General features: G+C 30.4%; 1 pseudogene; it reads right to left on the reverse strand.

The window, feature by feature from the left end:
• Nucleotides 1-7,135: 7,135 nt before the first annotated feature.
• LOC127103251 (pentatricopeptide repeat-containing protein At2g37320-like) lies at nt 7,136-8,259 on the reverse strand (annotated as a pseudogene).
• Nucleotides 8,260-8,623: the final 364 nt, after the last annotated feature.

The raw sequence follows: 8,623 nt of genomic DNA on the forward strand, positions 1-8,623 counted from the left end.
GTTCATCAAGAAATTTGGGAAAGAAAAGGCGAAGTAGAGAAAGAAACTTGCTAATGATGAGAAGTCAAGCAAGAATTCAAAGAATCACTCTGATTCAATCAAGAAAGTAGTGGACAACAAGTCTTATGGGAAGAAAGTTGACATGAAGGAGGTACAATGCTACAATTGTCAAAGATTTGGTCATCATGCTAGAGGTTGTCAAAGAAAAAAGGAACCTAGAGCAAAAGATGATGACGAAGTGCAATATGCACATGCCGGAGAAAGCGACTCTAATGATATGTTACTCATGGAAAATACTTAGTCGAATAATGACCAAACCAACATGTGGTATCTGGATTCAGGATGCATCAACCATATGGCTGTAAATAAGACCTGGTTTACCAAGTTGGATGAATCCGTCAAGAAAGTGATCAATTTTGTAGATGGCAGACATGTTACATCAAAAGGAAGAGGAAGCATAGTTGTGGTAGAAAGGATGGTCGCAGATCTAACACTACTGGCATATTGGAAGAAAATTTGATAAAGGTGTATAATTGTAAAGGAAGAATGGCCCTGAAGGCACCATTTGCAGATAATAAAACCTTCAAGGTGGAAATCAATATGGTTGATCATCAATCCTTACTTTGACTACTATCAAAGATAAGAACTAGTTATGGCATCACACATATGAACACCTTAACTTAATAGGTCTAGATATACCCAACCAGAAAAATATGGTGTATGGCTTACCTCAAGTGAAAAGACCAAGTCAAGCATGTGAGGAATGTTGAAAAGCAAAGAAGGCTAGGAAGGCATTCAAACATAACTTATTTTTGAAGTTGAGAGAAAAGCTAGAACTTGTTCACTCTGACGTGTGTGGACCTTTTGAAGTAAGGTCGAATGGAGGTAACAACCATTTTCTAACCTTCATAGATAAATTCACTAGATATATGTGGATTTACCTTATTGAAAGGAAGAGTGAGATATTTATACAGTTTAAGAAATTTTAATTGCATGTTGAGAAATAAAGTGGATGCAAGTTAAAGAAACTGAGAATTGATGGTGGTGGTGAATACACCTCTAGAGAATTTGCAAGATTTTACACTGAGGAAGATATAAAGCATGAGATTATTGAACCTTATACACCTCAACATAATGGCATAACTGAGAGGAGGAACAGAAGTATATTGAACATGACTAGGAGCATGTTGAAAGCTAAAGAAGTGCTAAAGAGATTCTAGGCTGAAGCAACTTCGACAATAATATACATTCTAAACAGATGTCAAAGTGAAGGAGATAGTCGAGAAGACACCTTATGATGTTTGGATAGGATAAAAGCCAAATGTTAGTCATCTTAGAGTCTTTGGATCAATATGCTTCAGGAATGTACCTGAAGAATTGAGGAAGAATCTAGATGATCGAAGTCAGTCTATGGTCCTCATAGGTTATAATTCGAATGCTGCATACAAATTGTATTCACCAAATGATGATAAACTTGTGATCATACGAGATGTTCTAATTGATGAAAGCAAATGTTGGAATTAGAGTTAAGGGTCAGTCCGACAGGAGCAAGAAATAGACACAATTGTGCTTGATGAATACCAACAAACCAAACTCATAACCAATATAATCAAAGGACCACTTGGGCAGAATGTTAGGAGATCGACTAAAGCAAGAACTGAGTCGACAAAGCTAGTTGGATATGACTGATTTCTAGATCAATCAGTCAATGTAGATGGTGACTTAGTAGAAGTAATGATGATGGTTGAATTAGAACCAATTGATTTAGATTAAGCTATGAATGATTCAAACTAGTTAGTAGCCATGCAAGAAGAACTCAGGGAAATAGAGAAGAACAAGACCTAAGAATTTGTCGAAAAAGCAATCAAGATGCTAATTGATTTGAGGTGGGTTTACAAGTTGAAGTTAAGGTCGAAGGGTGAGATTTCTAAGCCCAAGGTAAGACTGATGGGCGAGAGGTTTTCTGCAAAAACCTAGTATTTATTTTGACGAAGTTTATGCACCTATTGCAAGGCTGGAAGCCATCAGAATTGTTGTGTCGACGATAACATAAAAAGGATGGAAGATACACCAACTAAATGTAAAGTCATCATTTTTGAATGGACCTTTGAAAGAAGAAGTCTATGTCAGTCAACCACTAGGATTCAAAATCAAAGGGTGGGAGTCGAAGGTATATAAATTGAGGAAGGTTCTCTCTATGGTTTGAAGCAAGCCCCAAGAGCTTGGAATAAAAGAATAAATATTTTCTGATTGAAGCATGTTTCTCAAAATGTGTATCAAAACATGGAATGTATGTCAACAGTGCAAGAAGGCTTAGTCGAGTCATCATATGATTGTATATGGATGATTTCTAATTACATGCTTATACGAGGTAGGAATCAAAGGTCTCAAGTTGAAGCTAATGAAGGAGTTTGAAATGTCCGACCTAGGAAACTTATCATATTTTTTAGGGATGGAATTTAAAGACACAAATGAAGGAATGTTTCTTCACCAGACGAAGTATGACTAAGATATATTGAAGATGTTCAAGATGAGCAACTATAATGCATTTGTTACACCATTGGAGACTGGAGCAAAGTTGTGAAATAAAACAAATGATGAGTTTGTAAGTGTAACACTATACAAACAAATCATTGGATCCTTGAGGTATCTTTGTAATACCAGGTCATATATTTGTCAAAGTGTCAGATTGTTTAGCAAATTCATGGAGAAGCCTTAAGAATGCCATCTAACAGAAGTCAAGAGGGGGTTGGGATACATCAAAGGTACAATTCTTCATGGTGTGCTGATGCTGAGGCAAAAGAATATCAACACAACTGCAGAGGGATATGGTTACACTGATTTAAATTTCAGTGGAGATCAAGACGAGTAAAAAGTAATGCAGGCTACATATTCATGATTGAAGGTGCCCCAATCTCATGGAGTTCAAGGAAGCAAAGCATTGTGACTTTGTCATCTTATGAAGTTGAGTACGTGGAAACATCATATGCAACATGTCAAGCAACATGGATAAAGATGTTGGTTGAAGAGCTCAAGATAATGGAGCCTAAGAAAATGAAGATGTTTGTCGACAACAAGTAAGCTATCAACCTAGCGAATCATCCTGTGTGTCATGGTCGAAGTAAACACATAAATAAGAGGTATAATTTTCTAAGGGATCAAGTTAAAAAATAAAAGCTTGAACTTGAACATTGCAAGACAAAATGACAACTAGCTGATATACTCATAAAACCCCTGAACAAAGTCAGGTTCGATGAGTTGAAGAGAAGCACCAGGAATAAAAGTCTCAAAAATATGAATTAAGAGGCGTGTTAGAAGTTTGTAATTCGATATTTTGTATGAAAGCTAGTATTCGACTATGTCAAAGTAGTTAATCGAAGTAGTATGAGTCAGCTGTATTCGACAGAGTCGAATACAACACATAACTATCATGTTGAAGCAAAATATAATTTTGTATGTTTTGAGTTTGAGCCTTAGTTTCTATGTATAGGCATATCTTTATAGTTTTCACAACTTCATGATAAACACTTCAATTTTTACACAATAATATTTTCTCTTTTTCTCTTCTTCTTCAAATCTTAATTGTTCGTTCAGTTCCAATCATACATAGTGTCTTGAACACATGTCTCTTAATTAAATTTTCTTTTATGTTATTAATAATTTAGACCTAACTCTTTAACAATTTGGTGTTCTAAATGAGATTACCAAATTTAATTATATTGATTATTTGAATGCTAGTTTAGTTTTTTTTGGTAATTGGTGGGATGGAATTTCTGTCCGGTGGACGGGTGTATTTGGAGTTTTTTTAGTTCTCATCTTTGTTGAATTGATTGAGGTGCTCAATTGTTGAATTGTGACTTTATCATCTCAAATTTGGAGTAGCAGATGGAAGTTGAGTTTTGTACCTAATGTTTATCATGTTAGTATGGTTAATCTGTTTTTACAGTGCTTTAATTTCTTCAATGCAATTTGGCTTTTTTTCTTTTCTTTTCTCTTTTATAAAAAAAGTGAGTTCTTGGTAGCAACAGTAGCTTAAATTGTTGAAGTTATCTTTTTAATTAAGGTGCATAATTATATGCTTGAGTTGAACCATGGAGATGAAGATTGAGATACCTACCTTTGTCCTTTGGGTTGCCTAAAAGTCACTCAAAAAATTTCGTGTCCCCATGCTAGCTACTCTAATGTCACTTCCAAAGTCTAACTAACTTAATGGATACCTGGTCATTCTACCATCTTATATAATCAGAGTTTTTATTTTAATTTCGATCCACCACTTTGATACCCCCATCAAAGAATAGAAAAATAAAGTTATTTCTGTGTTCTTGCTCTGGTTTTATTTTGACAATTCTATACCCTACTTCATCATTTTTAAAATAGTATAGTTTAAAGTTTTGTACACATAAATACAATATTTTTTTATAATACATGATGTTTATACTAAATATATATTTTAAAAAATAATATTTTTTTTAGGTAATTAGTTTCAAACTCACGGAGCTTCATTATAATCCTCACACAGCAATGTAATAATCACTTGATATTGTTTATACTAAATATATTTTTATAATTACATAATTTATTATGATATTTGTTTGAGTCAATATAATTGAAATTTTATTTAATATGTTGATGCATTTTTCATATGCACAATTTATTTTAAAAAATAATTAAATATTTTTACATTCAATTTTATGCCACATTTTCTTTTAAATTTAAAAAATAAATAATTTAATAATAACTACTCTAGTTCTTATAAACTCAAGTGTGTTTTATACCCCCTAATCGTTAAGTTGTATAAAATGGTGAGATTGAAAAAAAATCACAAATTCACTACTAAAACATCACAATTTTGATAAAACTTCCACATTTAGAGTTTTAATAAAAATTCACCATCATTAATAATTTTATAAAATTCACTATCATTTCTTTCAAACATACATCTAATTTAAAAAATATTAAAATCTAAAATAAATATTTTCTTTTCTTTTCTTTTTTAATTATAATTATATATTTTTAAAATTCAATAATATACTAACAAAATATTTAATAGAATGAGGGAAGAAGGAACCCAAACCAGATACTTCTCCTTAAATATGTCAATGATGTTGCTGACTCGAAACATAAAATTATAAAAGGTACATGAAAAATAAATTGTATACTATTGATCTAAAATTATAAGACGTTTTGAGTATTTGATACAAATTAAAATGAATAATATATATATATATATATATATATATATATATATATATATATATATATATATATATATAATTATTTATTAATTATATAAAAAAATTAAAATTGAGAGCAATAAATAATAAAAGTATATTAGAAAAAGTTATTAATTTTTATTGAAATTATAATGTAACTTATAGTTTAAAATAACTCTTTTTACAAAATAATTTATAATTAAGGAAAATAATTTATAATTAAGGACGGAGGGATTACTTAATTAGATAGGCATGCCCCACATATATATCATGAAATAATGTCATTTTCTATTTTAGAGATTTAATATTGATGCTAGCTTCTTGTGATTTAGAGATTAAGTTGGGTTACATCAATGTCAACCCATATTTTTATTAAAAGTAAATCATGCATATTAATTGTCTATAGTATTCTTTTAAAATAAGTCACTCTTGATCTAAAAAGAAAGATGTGACTTAATTTATCACATAACCTTCGTTATTTGGAAAGAAAAAAAAAGACATAATATCTCATTACTTGTGAAAAAAACATACAGCAAAACTGTAATGAAAAAAACATACACAACTAATCAACATATCCTCGTGAAGAACACATGGTTTTACTGAGGGTTTTTATTACAAAACATGACCTCAAACCCAACAAAAAACGAGGTATGGATACAATAAGGTTGGACTAGAAAATCAACGATGGACCTGATTATTATGTGTATGGTTTGGTCCAGCTGGAGAAAGCCTATCTTCACCTGTAGGTAAGGCTTTTTCTTCAAGAGCACTTCGAGAACTACGTCTTTGCTTTATTCTATCAGACATTAACTCATGCAACAGACGTTGGCTATCTATATGATGTCTTCCACCACCTTCAAGTCTTCTAGCATCAAGATTTGTCACAAAAGTGAAGAATATCATCAAGATTATTAGACCAAGTTTGGAATATCGTATATTACTTGTATTCTCCATGCAAGGAACAAAGAAGCTTTGGCCAGCTTTTGAGTTTGAAATAGAGAGTAGGGACTTCAATGTTGAGACTGGTTTTATTTAGAACTAAGCTGACTAGATACAAGTATTATATTATTGTTAGATTCATCTCATTCCATCTCATTGGATTAGAGAGTACTACCATTTGTACTCTTTTCAATTTATTGGTTATGAAAAAATAAACACTAGGATTACATGATAATAAAATTTTAAATACATCTTTGACTTTTAATTCTCTTATTTTTGTTTGAGAAATTAGAATCTGAAAGAAACTCGAGGGAATCACAAAGGTTAATCATGCAAAATATTAAATCGTTAAATAAATCTGAAACTTATATGAATATTGTCCTTAAGAATTTATCTAACTCATAGGCATAAATCTCACCAAATTCAATATGCCCTTCCTAAATTTTTAATATGAATTTGAGATATCAAACCACCAAAAAATAATTTATAAAATGGTTGGAAGATATAATCAGAAAAGACCTAGAATAAAAAAAACTTAAAGTCAAATATTTTTTCACGTTAAATTATCTTTTTCTCCTAGATATAGAAATATGAGAGTTGTTATATATATATATATATATATATATATATATATATATATATATATATATATATATATATATATATATATATATATATATATATATATATATATATATATATATATATATATATATATATATATATATATATATATATATATATATATATATATATATATATATATATATGATACCCATGCAATTTTAGCGAGATTAAGTTTATCATCTTGTAATTTTTTTTTGGATTCTCCTCTTATAAATTGTAATGTCTAGATTCAGCGTATTTGACCTCTAATTGACTATTTCAATCTATAATCTTTTTTTTATTTATTTATTTTTAAATTCTACGTGGCATTTTTTAATCTCTTTTTAAAAATTATTTTTTATTATGAGGGGGATAAATCAAAATATTCTTTTTGTGAAATCAAAAGCCTCGAGAAGCAAACCAGATCGACCAAGAAGGTCTATAACACAAGAATAATGATCTAGTTCTAGTTGCAAACCATGATCAACCATGTAAGTAAAGTAAACTTGACCTTCTTTAATAAGACCTCCGTGTCGGCACTAGGATAAGATTCAAAGGAAAGTTACAACATTTGGATTAACACCTTGCTTGATCATTTCTTCAAAGAGACAAATTGCCTCTTGTGCAAGCCTATGGTGTGCATACCCAATAATCATAGAATTCCATGTCACAACATCCTTATTCACCATGCTTCAAATATGTACAACACATTATTAATTGCCCCACATTTGAAATACACAGCAATGAGAGCATTATCAAATGAAGATAACAAAGAAACCCCATTTGAATTATTTGACAATGGACACCTCTCCCATGACCAAGTGCTCCACTACTCATACAAGCACTAAGCAGATTAGTGTGAGTAAAATAATTAGGTTTCAATTCTGAATCTCTCATCTGATGGAAGAGTTCCAAACACATATCAACACATCATTCTTGCGCAAACCCAACAATGATTGACGTCCACGAAACTACATTTCTCTCAGGCATTTCATCAAACACAATATGTATCCCTTAACAAACCACATCTACCATACAAACATATCAAAGAGCTTCCAACATAAACATTATCAAAGAACCCAATTGTTATTGCCAAATAGTGATATTGAATACCTCCATAAAGGTCACGTTTGTACCCACACGAACTCAAAGAATGCGACAAAACACACACATCAATTCCTAATCCTTATTCCATATCTAGAACATAGGATTCAATAGTGGTTTGAGTAATAGTCTTTAAAATAACTAAATTATCACAAATAGAATTTATTGTAATGTTGTCTAAAATGTCTTCAACTAGCCTAAGATAACTTCGACGATTTTCAATATCATTGACACTTCTTTTGGGTGATACGAGTTTAAGGATTCTTAGAGCGTTATTTAACTCATCGCTTGTTATTATGTATCCTAATTTGTGGAAAGAGAAAGACCTAAAAAATAGATTTTTATGATAAAATGTTGGGATCGTGTTCCTTACTAGGAATGACAGTGTTGTGGCAATTTAAATGTTGGGATCATGTTTCTTGCTAGTTTGTAATATATATTTAACATGTAAATATTATAAACAAAAGGAACATTAGGCCAGTGATTAAGAATCTCACCTAAGAAGCTTAGGTACTGAGTTTGAATACCATTGGTAGCAAAAATTAGAATTTTTTTTCAATGTTTTACTATCCAAACAAAAAAAAAATTTATTCCCTATAATATGAACGACTTTTGATTTATCCCCTCGTATTAAAAAATTTTAAAAATTTAAAAATATTTTTTAAATAAAATAAAAAAAATAAAAAAATAAAAATGCCACATGGAATTAAAAATAAATAGATAAATAAAAAGTCACGTGGACAACCACATAAGATTTAAAA

This window comes from Lathyrus oleraceus, chromosome 7, assembly GCF_024323335.1.
Source record: "Lathyrus oleraceus cultivar Zhongwan6 chromosome 7, CAAS_Psat_ZW6_1.0, whole genome shotgun sequence".
Classification (NCBI taxonomy): Eukaryota; Viridiplantae; Streptophyta; class Magnoliopsida; order Fabales; family Fabaceae; genus Lathyrus; species Lathyrus oleraceus.